We start from the raw sequence: 12987 nt of genomic DNA, 5'->3' as shown, positions 1-12987 counted from the left end.
CCCAGGTGGTTTTGTAACCTCTGGGATTCCTCAAGCAGTGCCTAGAGGAAGGGATTATTGCTGATGTTATGCCTGATTCCTAGCTGTTTGAACGAAGCCAGCTCATCTCTCGCAAGCTTCTGCACCACTGAGTACATGCACTGCCCCTTCCTTATAGCTGTGGGCTCTCACTCACATTCCAGGCAAAACTGAGCACAGCTGGGTCTGTCTTACAGACATGGGTGTTTGGACATGGTCTGACATTTTTCATTTGTAGAAGCAGACAAGTAGTTGCCCTGACACACAATTAGTTAATCCTAAAATGGATGGTAAAATTAAACTAAAGATACAAATTTGACTCAGAGCATTTTTATTTTTTTTTTGTAAAATCTGTTAATACACAACCACAACCCATAATTAAAGACTAATGTGATTATTTTCATGGACTGCCACTGCTACATTGTGTCATAGCCTCATATTTAATTTCATTTTGTATGTACATCATGAAAAATATGACTTTCTCCCCTTTCTCAAACCTCAAAATTCCATCTTGTCCAAATGTCCCCCCATGGACCAGAGGAGGTGAACACAGCTATTTGCACAGACATCAAAAGGCAGAGAAATACTGGTGTTCTTTCCTACAAAACTGCTTATATAGCATCAACAGAATTAAAAACAGGGTGATGGGGGAGGACACTCATAATATATTTGCATTAGACAACTTTCATTACCAAATTTACAAACAGCCATAAAAATAATCTCCCATCTACAAGAAAAACAACCGGGCATTTATATACTGCTACAACTGCATAGTCCTCACACAGCATAGTCCTTATTTCAGCTTTTTAGACTATACTTAGAATTTGGCTCAATTTGCCATCTAAAAGAATCTGATACCTTATCCCTAGGCCTGTTTATTTCACATGTTGAAAGCATCAAACAGCTTGCTGCAATTGGCATATGTAGTTAAAAGAGGACAAAGCATTACATTATAGTAGCATAAAAACATCCAAGTACAAAATCTTCTATGAAAGGGGCTGGCAGGGGGTGGGCTGTTTGAAAAAACAACAGCTGTACAGCCAGTATGTCTACATCATGTCCATAGCCTCTTGAAACTTAAATCAAATGTCTTCAAATGATACAAGCGCTTTCCCTTTTTCTTGTCATTTATCATTTTTTGGCCTAATTCTATTTTTTCTAGCGTTTTTCAAGCCCTCCTAGTTCATTACAAGCACACCTCATAGGAACACTTTGTGGACTGGATTTTTAACTTCATTTAAAACTACAAGTGGGCATACCAAAACCAAAGGCACTGAACCACTTCTAGAAATTTCTTACTAGGAACTATAGGATCTTACACCGGACACATGTTCCACAGAACTCACAAGAAAAAAAAGCAGCATCTCTTCCTTACTCTAAAGAATGAGACGGATTTTCCTAAGAGTTTCAGCCTTGCTCAGCTTACTACTCCACTTAGTCTTGTTGACTTTGATGATCTAAAGCTAAGTTAAAACAAGGGTGCTAGAAAATCCCAGCTCATTTAAATAGCCACTTAAATAGGAAGAATTGCTTGCCCATATATATATATATGAGGTCTGTGCTGAAAACTAAACAAGCCTTATTTGTTGTTTTGTTTCTATTTTACAAGAGTTAGGTGTTTTGGATGGCCATTTAGCTAGCAGCCATATCTGTCACAAACAGACTCATTGGGGATTTAACATAAGCCAAGCTCATTTTATACAAATATTCAGGTTTGGTACTTCTGATAAGCTTCCATGACAATGGAACAATTACAAGACCTGAAAATAAATAATGCTTTAGTCAATTCGACCTTATTTTAAAAAATGATTCATGGCAGTTCACTGACTGAAAGTAATTTGGCTTTTTATATTCTTTGGTAATTATTCTGACATATTCCTTGTCATTTAGCCAAAACATTTCATAGGTCAAGGAGAATAGATGAGATTTCCTGGTCCATCAGATCCAGCTCCTCTTTTCTGGGAGTTAACCATTTAACAAAGCCCTGCTCACGGGGCAGTCATAGGTGGAAAAGGTATCAGGATATCTGATTTCACAGTAGAGGAAGTGGAAGGTTGGAAAGAAACAACCAGTAATCAGGAAGAATCTGGGGAGGCTTTATAACATTTTATATCATTGTACACATAAATAACAGCCAAAGGAAGTCTGTAATTAGATTAGGGTATTTTTAGATGATTCAGGCTTTGCATGAAAAGCTGTATGGTGGCACATTTTTACTACCAACATAACTTGACACTTTGCCCTAGCAGCTGAGGATTTATAAATCTTTTTCATGATTGTGTGCTTTTTTCAGCAGATGAAGATGCGAATATTTAACTCTGAGAGCATACAGTTTTATTACCCAGAAAACAGTTATATACTGATAAGATATTAAGCTCTACCAAGAGGAAATCTTACACTGTATTCAAAAAGACTAAACTCTGTACTTTTTCAACATCTAAGGAAGCCTGATCAGTTACTACATTCTCTATTTTCTACTCAAATTAGACCATGAAAGATGTTCCAGGCAGCACAGGGCTACTATCCCTTACCAAAAACTATGTTATGCTTTCAAGATGTAAAAAGGGCTACAAAGGGAAAAGGTAAATCAACATAGGAAAAATATTTGCATACTGCTGCTTTTTGAAAACTCTCTTTTTAAAATCGTATTTCTGTACTAAAGCAGACTATAATATCATCACAATCTTGCAATACTTTGTGCTTAACGTTCCCTTTAATGTAATCTCACTTTTTTTTTTTCAGATTATAGAATAGACACCAAAATCCTCTATTTAGATCTGGAAAGCCAGACCCAAACCTCCTAGATTTTGTTTCTTCCCGATTTTTTAAGATGGACAAATCAGTTTACAGATCTGCCTGAAAATACATAGATATATAAATTAATTTCAGGAAGTCTGGGAGCACAAATCTTACCTCTTAGCAAAGAGGTGCCCGTGCTTTGGGGAGAAGAAGGAAGCAAGCACTTTGCAGGCTGGTAGAGTTGTGCTCTCATCCTCTGCCATAGGGAAGTCCAAACGCCAGATTTGTACTTTTGAGAGAAGGAGATAGGAGTTTGCAGTCATTACCTGCCGTCAAAAGTGTACGTGTATGGGGAGGACGGACAGCCACTTTCTCACCCTGGTGTGTTTCTTATATCAAATGAGAGGTAATGAGAGTTTGGGTTACCTTAGGTCAACCGGCTCAAAGGCTGCGGGTCGTGTGCAAGGGCGGTGCAAACGTTCCTATCACCCCTCCTTCCAGCCGGGTGAGGCTGCATTAAGGGCCATTGGGCCTCTGCCTGACCGCCTAATCACCCCATCAGCAGCCCATTAAGGTGTTGCAACTACTACATCTCGTTAATCCTTTCGCCACGATTTACGGCCCTAACACCTCAGTCCTACAGTCTTGCTTCATGCTGATCTCAAATCCTTGTACCAGGGAACTGATTGTATTTGGGCTGGCTGGGGTTGATACGGCTCAGTAACAGAACTTAACCCTTTTTACTTGTGAAACACTGGCAAACTGATGTATTCAGTGATGAAGGCAAAGTTTTGGTGAACACATTTCAGCCCTCCTCAAGAGTTCCTGACCCCTTTAACTGTCTGCTAGCCATTATTCATCGCATGTGATTTGTGATCTAAGCCAAATGACTTCTTTTTTTTTCTGCTGTCCAAACAGATGCCTGAAGTATCGTTCAGGAAAATAGGGAAGAGTAAATAAAGAAGAGTGAACAGCAGAACTGAGTGTTCCAGCATGACTACCTTTGTGCAGGTATTCATATGGCACTCAGATATTCTCCAAAATCAATAGTGTATTATGTGAGCATTCATGCTTGGTAAGCAAGGTATATCATGAGTGTTGAATGAAAAAGATTCCAGGGGATTCACACCTATTAGTTGTTAACATTGGTTATTGGTATCTAGCTGTCTTCAGGTGTCCGGGTGTTCACTCTGGCATGAGAAGGTGCAACTAAAAACAAAGTGCAATACGGTTTTTCCTGGATATCTTAAATCTTTTCTTCAGATAAAAAAGGCAGTCACATATTTACAAAGCACTCAGGGAGGTGCTTTCTGGGTATTTGGCATTCTTTCTTAATTTACATCTGTCACAAAATACACGTGCTTAATCACTCCTTGCATGATCTGTAAATGATGAATTGCAATAACTTCCCAACTTTAAGGCAGGAAGTAGAGAGAAGCATACATTAATAATAAGCACACACTGTAAAACCCATTCTCAGAATACAGATTCAGGAGCATGGGCTTCTGCATCCATTTTCTTCAGCTTTAACTTAACTTGAATCAGTAAGAGATCTTACATATGCAGTGCTAGAATTCCAAGCTGAAGTCAGGAAACATTGCCAGAAAAAAATACCCAGCTTCTGATTTTATGCTCTCCTTTCTCTGTTGTTCTAATGACTATTTCATGCATTTATTTTGGTAATAGGTAGGGGGAAGTTACTAATCCACTGGTATTCTCAGAATTAGTCAAAGTTAGGTGCATCGAGATGATAGAGCACCATGCAGACAGCCAAGCTAGTACCAAATCAGAACTTGAAACTGTTTTTTTTTCTTCACAGCCCACCTAATGTGGCAGTATCATTTCTGGTCTCAGCCTGAGCTCATTCTAAGTCTGCTTGAGCACCTTTTCTCCTGTAACATATAAATCTAAGTACAAACAACACAGCTAAGCATTTATTAGGATTTACAAACCTGGCCCCTAGTCAGACATCCAGTATCCATGACTCAGCTCCTCCTATAACTTCAAATCCAGCTGTACATTACCGACAAATGTGTATCTCAGTCATTTGCATGTGATCCTAAGTCAATCAGATAGAAAATGTTTTGACAGAGCAGTTTTGTATCAACATCCTCTAACCTGCCAGATAGAGTCCATTTCTGGCACAACAGATCAGTAAAGTCAAAATGCACCATTCATGTGCTGGTTTAACTTCCTGTAATACAGATTATAATATACAGTTTATAATTTAAGAATAATTTTTTTTTAATATTTCTTTTTGCCATTTACTTAATGTATTTTATGCAGTTTCTACTATTCCACTTTAAGAGGGATATAAAATTTTTTAGCCAAATCAGAAGAAAGCCAACTCTCTCCTCTCCGGCAGGGACCACAAAACACAGCAGAAATGCAAGGAACCTTTCTCTGGGACATCCCCTCTAAGTCCTGCAACTGGTAGTTGTACATTTCCAGACTTCCAGGCTGTAAGCTGGAGAACCAGCACTTTATACCCTTTAGTCATTTATTGCTTAAACAGTTTTGGAAATCTCACCTCTTATGACTGAAGTTTTTAAAATATTTCAAGAATAAAACTAAAATGCCCTCAGGGCCTTCAATTAATTCCCAAATAATTTATAAATTTATCATTTCCCATTGAAATTTAGGTACTTTCTTGGACTGACACTTCCATGTAGGACTGGGGAGAGTGGCTAGTAATACTAATGTTTATTAGAAGATACTAAAGTTTTTTAGCAGTCCTACAAAGCAGTTTACATAGTTACACTATAGATAATTACACATAGAAAATTCAGCAGCACTTAAGCCAGGCAAATAATCTATTTTGTTGCTAAAAATTGATCGTGCAGTAGCTTTTGATAAATCATCCCTTTTAGTATAGCATGGAATTACTGAATACTGAAAATGTTCAGTTACTAAATAACACACTCAAATATGTCTTCTGTGTTAATGCTGATATGAATTTTATACTGACTTTGACCCTAGAATAATTCTTTTTTTCATCTTCCTACAAGCTGTCTATGCAGAATGGTTTATTCTTAAAGCAAACTATTTAAATGTAAGTTTATGACAGTGTGAATGATTACTTTTCTGCGAATGGCCAAAAATATCATAAGAATTTGAGATAAAAATTTAACTTAGTTCACAATTCACAGCCAATGAAATGCAAATTAAAAAATTAGGTGCCATTTTAGAAAGAGAAAAATTATTGCTGTATATTCATGTTTTTCTATAGTAGTGTTAACTAAGAAACTCATTTAAGATGGTACAAAGGGATTCCTGTGATAATGAGCTTGCATTCATGAATGCCATTATTTCCATTGGTAAATTACATTTACAAAGAGCTCAATTAACTCAAGGTAAAATTGTTACAGCAGAAGAAATCTGGGGAAGGCAGGGAAATCCCTAACACTGCGGGGTGGTTGATCAATATTGCTCTAAAACCAGCCATGAACATAAGACATGTCTTTTAAAAGCAATTAAGAAGGAAAAAATAAAAATTAATGGAAGTTGAAAGTCATTTCACTGCTGCTGAAAATCATTTCCATTCTTCTGAGGGCATTACAAAGGCAAATGACACAAGAGAAGAATTTTCAAGGGCACAGAAGGGCAAATAAGTGCCCAAGTCCCATTAAAAGTTTTTGACTGTTTCAAATAAATCCTCTAGAAACAAACATAGGGCATTAATTTATGGTGAAATGGGAAACAAATTGTTTTCCTCATAGCATTATGAATTGCAGTGCTAAAGCAAGGAGGAGAACAATTTAGATAACCCTATCTCTCAGACAGCAGAAAAAGAATTCAGGGTTTTTTGCACTGAACAAGTGATTGATGGTAATGAGAGAGATATCAAAATAGCAGTAGAGTCATTCATTGAGATAAACCTACCCATAAGGAAGGCACCCACAACATCATGATGATGATTTTTCATCAAGTTCATGACATACAACTATTTGACATAGTTCATGGAGAAATTCCCTTGAGCAGCACTGAGCACTTAGCAGCACTGACTGCTTTGTCTTAATCCAACAGAACACAGAAAATACATGGAATGATGGTTTTAAGCACATTCTTAAAGATGAAAAGCTACTGTTTGATTTGTTAGACAATGAACAATTGTACCTGTGCAGATTCTACTAAAGATGAACTGCAAATATTGATATTATTTCTATCTAACTTTTCTGTCTGACAGCAGAGTGCCAGGAATGTATAAGGCATAACCGAAGTATCACAGGCTTGTCAAAGAACTTTTCATTCAAGCCTAAAATACTGGTTTGCTCTAGTTTATCTAAATGGCAACAACAGGATTTAAAATAAGTGACCTTAATCCCTTTCCCCCTCCCACCACGAATCTTGGGAAAGGCTGCATTTCTGGAAGTGTGAAGAGTTGAATGCATGTATAATAAACTTGAAATCCTTTTGAGTTCTCTGGAATACAGAAAAAGAATTATGCTATAGTTTCATGCAAATATCTTATTCACAGGAACATGCCTTTATTGTAAATAGAAAGACATATGCCAATGTGGCCCACTTGGCAATCCTATTGCAAAGGTGCATGAGAGGGTAGACACAATCCTGGCTTGAAGCTCTCCCCCGTACCCATGATGATCAGATTACATATTGCTCTAAAACACAGAGTCTAGGAGAGTTCATTGAGCTCTGCAAACCCAATGGAAAAAAAAAAGGAACAACCAGAAAAACAACCCCCCCAACAAACAAGAAAACAAATCCTAGCCCATCCTCCTGCCCCAAAAGGCAACAAAACATATAAAAATTTGAAGTGCCTTCTTATTTCATTACTTTATAACTTCAGAGATACAGTGAAACCTGCTCTCAACTAACTGATAGTTCTAAAGTGATTTAATATCCTCAGATGAAAGTAGCCATATAAAAAGTAAGTGACAATAGATTGGTATTTGTTATTTCCTGGCATACACACAACATGTTCTCATTTATGTGGCAACAAAGCAAAGAAATCTCAGCATGGTTTATAGGTGGGGAAGAAAGAAATCATTTTCTAAGTGCCATGTATAGAGGGAAGGATGTGTTAAACTAAAAAGATTGAAGCAGTTAAGGAGAGAAGCAGTGTTTGAAGATCAGTGAGTAGCTCTTTATAGGAAAATACTGCATTGCATTCTTTCTGTGCCCAGATCTCTTAAAACAAACACAAGTTAAATGCTCCAAGTGTGAAGGGACAGTCACTGAAGCCATGGGACGGGAATGGAAAGGAAAAAAGATGGAGAGGTGCAGTAGCTGGAACAAGGTCTAAGGACCCTAGCTTGCTGTCCCTGTTCTGCTGTGAGTGTGGCACTGTGGATGGAGTAATACCACTACTCTAGAGGCAGTCATCGTTGCAGAAGTAGCCATCACACCTTGCAGTCCACTGGGACCTCAGCAGCTGCACCCATGCTGCCAGACTTGCTGAATCAGATACAGCTCCTGGTAGCTTGTCCTGGGTGGCTGACCATTTAGCGTGCGCCTAAGGCTGCCTTTGTGATCTTGTTGCAATTAATTAACTTTCAACAAGCCTAAAACTGTTAATACTGGAAGTATCTTTAAGTATGTACAATGCAAGGGAATGCAGCATGATCTTTTAGCCCTGCAAGAACTTCCCCAAAATAAATTTTAATAATAAAGACAAAATAAAAGCTGTATGTAAGAGAGGAAGTGCTGAGAATTTACCTATGCAGAATTTGAAGATTTTGCGGTATTCCCTCATCCTTAATCTGCTTGGATAGTCAGAAGGCTAAAAAGAGCTCCTTTACTATGCAAATTGCATACTACAGAACAGGAAACTGAGTGACAATTAATTTACTATTTTGATAATGCCTATGACATAATTAACCATTCCTTATGATTTAGAGGAATTAAAATAATGGAATTATTCCTTTACATGCATATCTTTCTGTTAAGTAGATAGCTACAGATTAATCTTTTACATAATTGTGATTCTTCAGATTAGGCTCCATCCCCCGAGATTATTTCTGATTTTATAGCCCCAGGTGCACATATTGGACTCTGTAAGTAGAAGTAAATTTAGAATTTGCAAAATTCTCTCTTAGTGACTGCTCCCCTGAAGAGATTTTCAGTTAGGCCAGATTCATTGACTTTTCAATGAATCAAATCAGAATATTATATGCTTAATACGGGCATATGTCTCTTCTGAAATCAACTATAACGTGTTCGGTGGAAGCAGAATTAAGACATTTTTCTACTCTTGAAAGAAACAACAGGGCAAAAACTATACTCAGTTGCTTCTTAAAAATCTAAGTTCTGAAATGGTACCAATCTGCTGGATATAAAATTATACAATGCATTTGTATTTAAAAATGTATTACTCTTATTTCTTTTCCATTTTTTTTCTTTACAGCAAGTGCTTCCAAAGACCTTCACTGATATTGAAGCTGACAAGGCAAAACCTGATCCATTTTACAGATATTTTCAAGTATGAAATATGATTTCTTAACTGCATGATAAGTTTAAAAAAGAATAAGTCAATTCGTTGCTTTGTAGTGCAGCTTGTCCACTAACATTTAGCCTTTTATTATCAGACTATATGGTCTCTTAAAAAGGGGAAATCTGAAACTTTATAGATAGCTGTGAAGCACGGTTGTACCAGCTTACAGTTTAACAAATTAGTAAAACAAAATCATTATTCTGTACTATAAGAACAGCATTTATGTTGACTAATGAAAAAAAAAAAATGGGCTATGAGCAACTAAAACCATGGCACAATAGCAGACACCATAATCTTACATGGCTATATCCAATGGTTTAGGACTTAATTCTTTCAAAGTGATGAAATTGTGATACAAATTATCCATACATAAATTACTGCTTCTGTAAAACTAGAGCTTTAAGAGTTTGTCGTACTCAGGAGCCATTTTGATATGTCTGTATTATAAGGAAGAATTATGATGGCGGGGAACAACTCAACTTTTTGAGCATGGCGTATGCTCAAGATTTTCAATGGCTACTCTCTCATGGAAGAGAGAATCCCTGCTACTTTGAAGTCAGAGAGATTTTCTCATTGCCTTCATTAGAAGAAGGATTGAACCAACTAAATATCAAATATTTATAACTAAATATTTAAGAGCTATAATATAAGTGAGATATAGCATATTCACTACTTCTTAATAGACTTTAATCTGAAATTAAATTAATAATTAAAATTAAGTCATTGTCTTCTGGAGCAATGAATTCCTAAATTCCATAGCTGCAATAGAGAAACTTTATAGGAAGTAGATATTTCTTATTGAGAGTATTCATATTTACAGGCCTGAGAGCCCAGATACTCTGTTTTGGCTGCAGTTTCCATAAAATTTACACCCCTTCCTCTTGTTTCATGCATTCCCTTACACTTTGCTTCTGTAAGTGAAGATTGAACTAAAATACTGGAGGTTCATCAGCAATTCACTGACCCCTCTCTGCTGTAAACCCTAAAATATCAGACTACATGAATTGATTTTCTTTCATTCTCTGCTGCAGGCATAACTGTTAATGAAGTTGCCAGGTCTGTTGAGATTCTAAAGATTTATTTGTTATACTGAATATAATGTCAAGACAGAGAGTTATTGGTTGCTTTACTCTGACAGTTTTATTCATGAAGCAGAATACTGGAACTTACGGAAGCTTAGCTCACTCAATACATCATTCCTGAAACTTAGTTAAAAGCTTAATGCAAACTTAGTTTAAAGGAGAACAATTGCCTTTAACATGCAAATACTGTGTAAATAAATTGCCTTAAAACATCAAAGTGAATTATTCTGCCATATAATCACTCTAAATAAAGTTGTGGGCTGACTTCCTTGTACTAGGCTTTAATCAATCCAAACCACAGCAGTCAGTATTGGAAATGTCCCTGTAAATGTCCTACCTGATTCAGTTTATGTCCCTGTTCCCTCTCTTACTCATATTTGAGTTCAGCTGCATCAAGGCAAATGCGGTACTCAAACTTGGATCTGGGACATAACACTCAGATCCAAGACAGCACACCAATTTCCTACCTCTGGCAATAAATAAGTCCTCTCAATAACATTATTTGTACACGAATAGTTCTATGATTCACCTGGCAAAAGGAACAACACTGTGCAAGGTGCACTCTGTCCATATTTAACCGTTTCCAAAACAAAAGCAGCACAATTTAAAATTTTGAGAGAACATTTAAAAAACTTCTGAAATGGGTGTAAAACTCTGTTTCTAGGTAGTTGGTTTTCTTCCTTGGAAAGCGAGTATGCATAGATAGAAAGTGAGTTGTTCACTTCTGCCAGGACAAATTTCTTTATGAAGAAATGTCGGTAATTGCACCATCTAAAAAGTAAAAAAAAGGCCCCAACGTGTTAAATCCTACTTTGGTGACATGGACTCCAAGAATTAAAACTAACAAGTTTGTTTTCATTATTTCAATGCACAATATTTGGGTAGGAATTACGTAATTACCAAGCTTCATTTCTTAAATCTTTTAATAATTCTTTTTATTTAATCTGAATCTGCCCATCAAAAAGTTAACATCCTGAACATCAGAAACGTTTGAGATTTACTCCTATCTTGAACTGAAGCAAGGATGCTTACATTTTCCAGAAAAAATTGACTTTTCTGGAGTGAGTCCATGCTGCTGCACATTAAGTCCAGGTACTGCAGCCACTCTACCAGAACAGACTTTGGGTGTTTGGTCTCCTCCTCTCACAGTTAACTCTAGTGACACCTACTAGCCATCAAACAAGCTCTGTCTTAAAGCCAGTTTGTTTCTTCTTTCCTCCTTCAGCCACCCAAGACAGTCAAGTACTTCTACTTGATACTATTTTCCTGTGAATCTTGAAATACAAAAATTAGAGCAGAACCAATAAAACACTTGAGTTTAATAATACAGATCTGCCAGAATATAAATGTATGAAAGTCAACATTTATGACCCCACAGAGGGAAGATAAATGGCAGTTCTGTTTGGCAGGAAGGCTTTTATGAGTCTGAGATTGTTGCATTACTCAGGAAAGAAGAACTAAATTCCAATAAAATCCTTTATACCCTTCCACATTGCTGTGTGCTCTGTATACACTTTCTCTTGTAGAAAATAACATTTTAGAGTGTTTTTAAAAGACCTATTATTGTTGTCTTTCTCTTGCAAAGCAAAAAGCACTAGCTATAATGAGTCAAACACAGAAGGAAAAGAATATGATAAGGAATACATTTAGGCCATAGAACGAGAAGACATTAAATAAAAACATTGTGCTGCTGTCTCAGTGTTTTCCATTCAAGTGCTACTTACCCAACTATTTCATTGCTTAAAATAAGAGAGGACTTGATCCAACTATAAATAATTGTGTGCACACATCTAGTCTTGCCTGACCTTACACTAGAATTGTCTCAGTAAGAATGTGGTGCTCTTTCAGTTCTCAACAGGTGCATTTTGCTTAGGGCTCCCCTGTCACTCATTTACTGTTATCTTTACTGAAGCTCAGCTTTATTCTCCCAATCCCAAATTATCAAATCATATTAATGCTTTCACTGCTTCGTGAATAATACTTTAAATCCTAATTCAAATTCTTTTGCTTTTTATGTTTCACTTACAATATAGTTTAAAATGACTCAAGACCATATCCTTCCCCTTTCCCCCTTTCCCAAGCAAAGCAGAAAAACCAAGAAATGAAGAACAATTCAGGTCCAGCCAAGCTGGGTGCTTTCAGTCTTCCTTTCCCTGTTCCTTTGTTCAGTTACTAAACTGAATATTGCAACTAACCCTGGCCAGAGGCAAAGTACAGTGCACATTTATCACATGGTTCTACATATTATCCCAGGGATGTCACCTACAAACATATGATACACATCATTTTCTGTAAAAGCTCGTCACTCATCAGTTTCTAATGGCTGGATTTGTCATTTGACAGGCAAAGCTGAGGACAAAAATACAAAAATGATTTTTTTTGTTCTGTTAGGTGATGACACAAGTTGCTGTAGGATGTCCTCCCCTCAGCCAAACATTGCAATGACAGAGTTGTTCTACACACCTAAAACTGGCCTCCAGCAGTATTGTTATTGAAAGAACTCACAGAAAACCCCATAGGTATCTCCTACAAAAGTGACCACTTTCATTAGACAATAAGAGATAAACAAGAGGTCAGTAAAATACAGCAGAGTTCTACAAAACAGAGAGAAAACACATGTTCTTTTCAAGGTCATGGACCCAGTCTGAGCTACTGTTAAATTAAAGCTACCCTTCTGTGATGCTTAAATTATCTGTG

At 36.9% G+C, this 12987-nt stretch overlaps 1 long non-coding RNA gene across 1 annotated transcript in view; it reads right to left on the bottom strand.

The window, feature by feature from the left end:
- Positions 1 to 3027, bottom strand: part of LOC134174999 (uncharacterized) — a 30388-nt gene extending 27361 nt beyond the window's left edge. Inside the window, exon 1 of the long non-coding RNA XR_009968860.1 lies at positions 2932 to 3027. This is a non-coding gene — a long non-coding RNA (uncharacterized LOC134174999). The remainder of the gene's footprint in view (positions 1 to 2931) is intronic.
- Between the last annotated feature and the right edge of the window lie 9960 nt (positions 3028 to 12987).

Source organism: Pezoporus occidentalis, unplaced genomic scaffold (assembly GCF_034315485.1).
Source record: "Pezoporus occidentalis ecotype Australia unplaced genomic scaffold, CSIRO_AGI_Poc_V1 ctg65, whole genome shotgun sequence".
NCBI classification, from domain to species: domain Eukaryota; kingdom Metazoa; phylum Chordata; class Aves; order Psittaciformes; family Psittacidae; genus Pezoporus; species Pezoporus occidentalis.
Note: the sequence above shows the minus strand (reverse complement) of the source record. Positions and strands in the feature narration are given on the sequence as shown.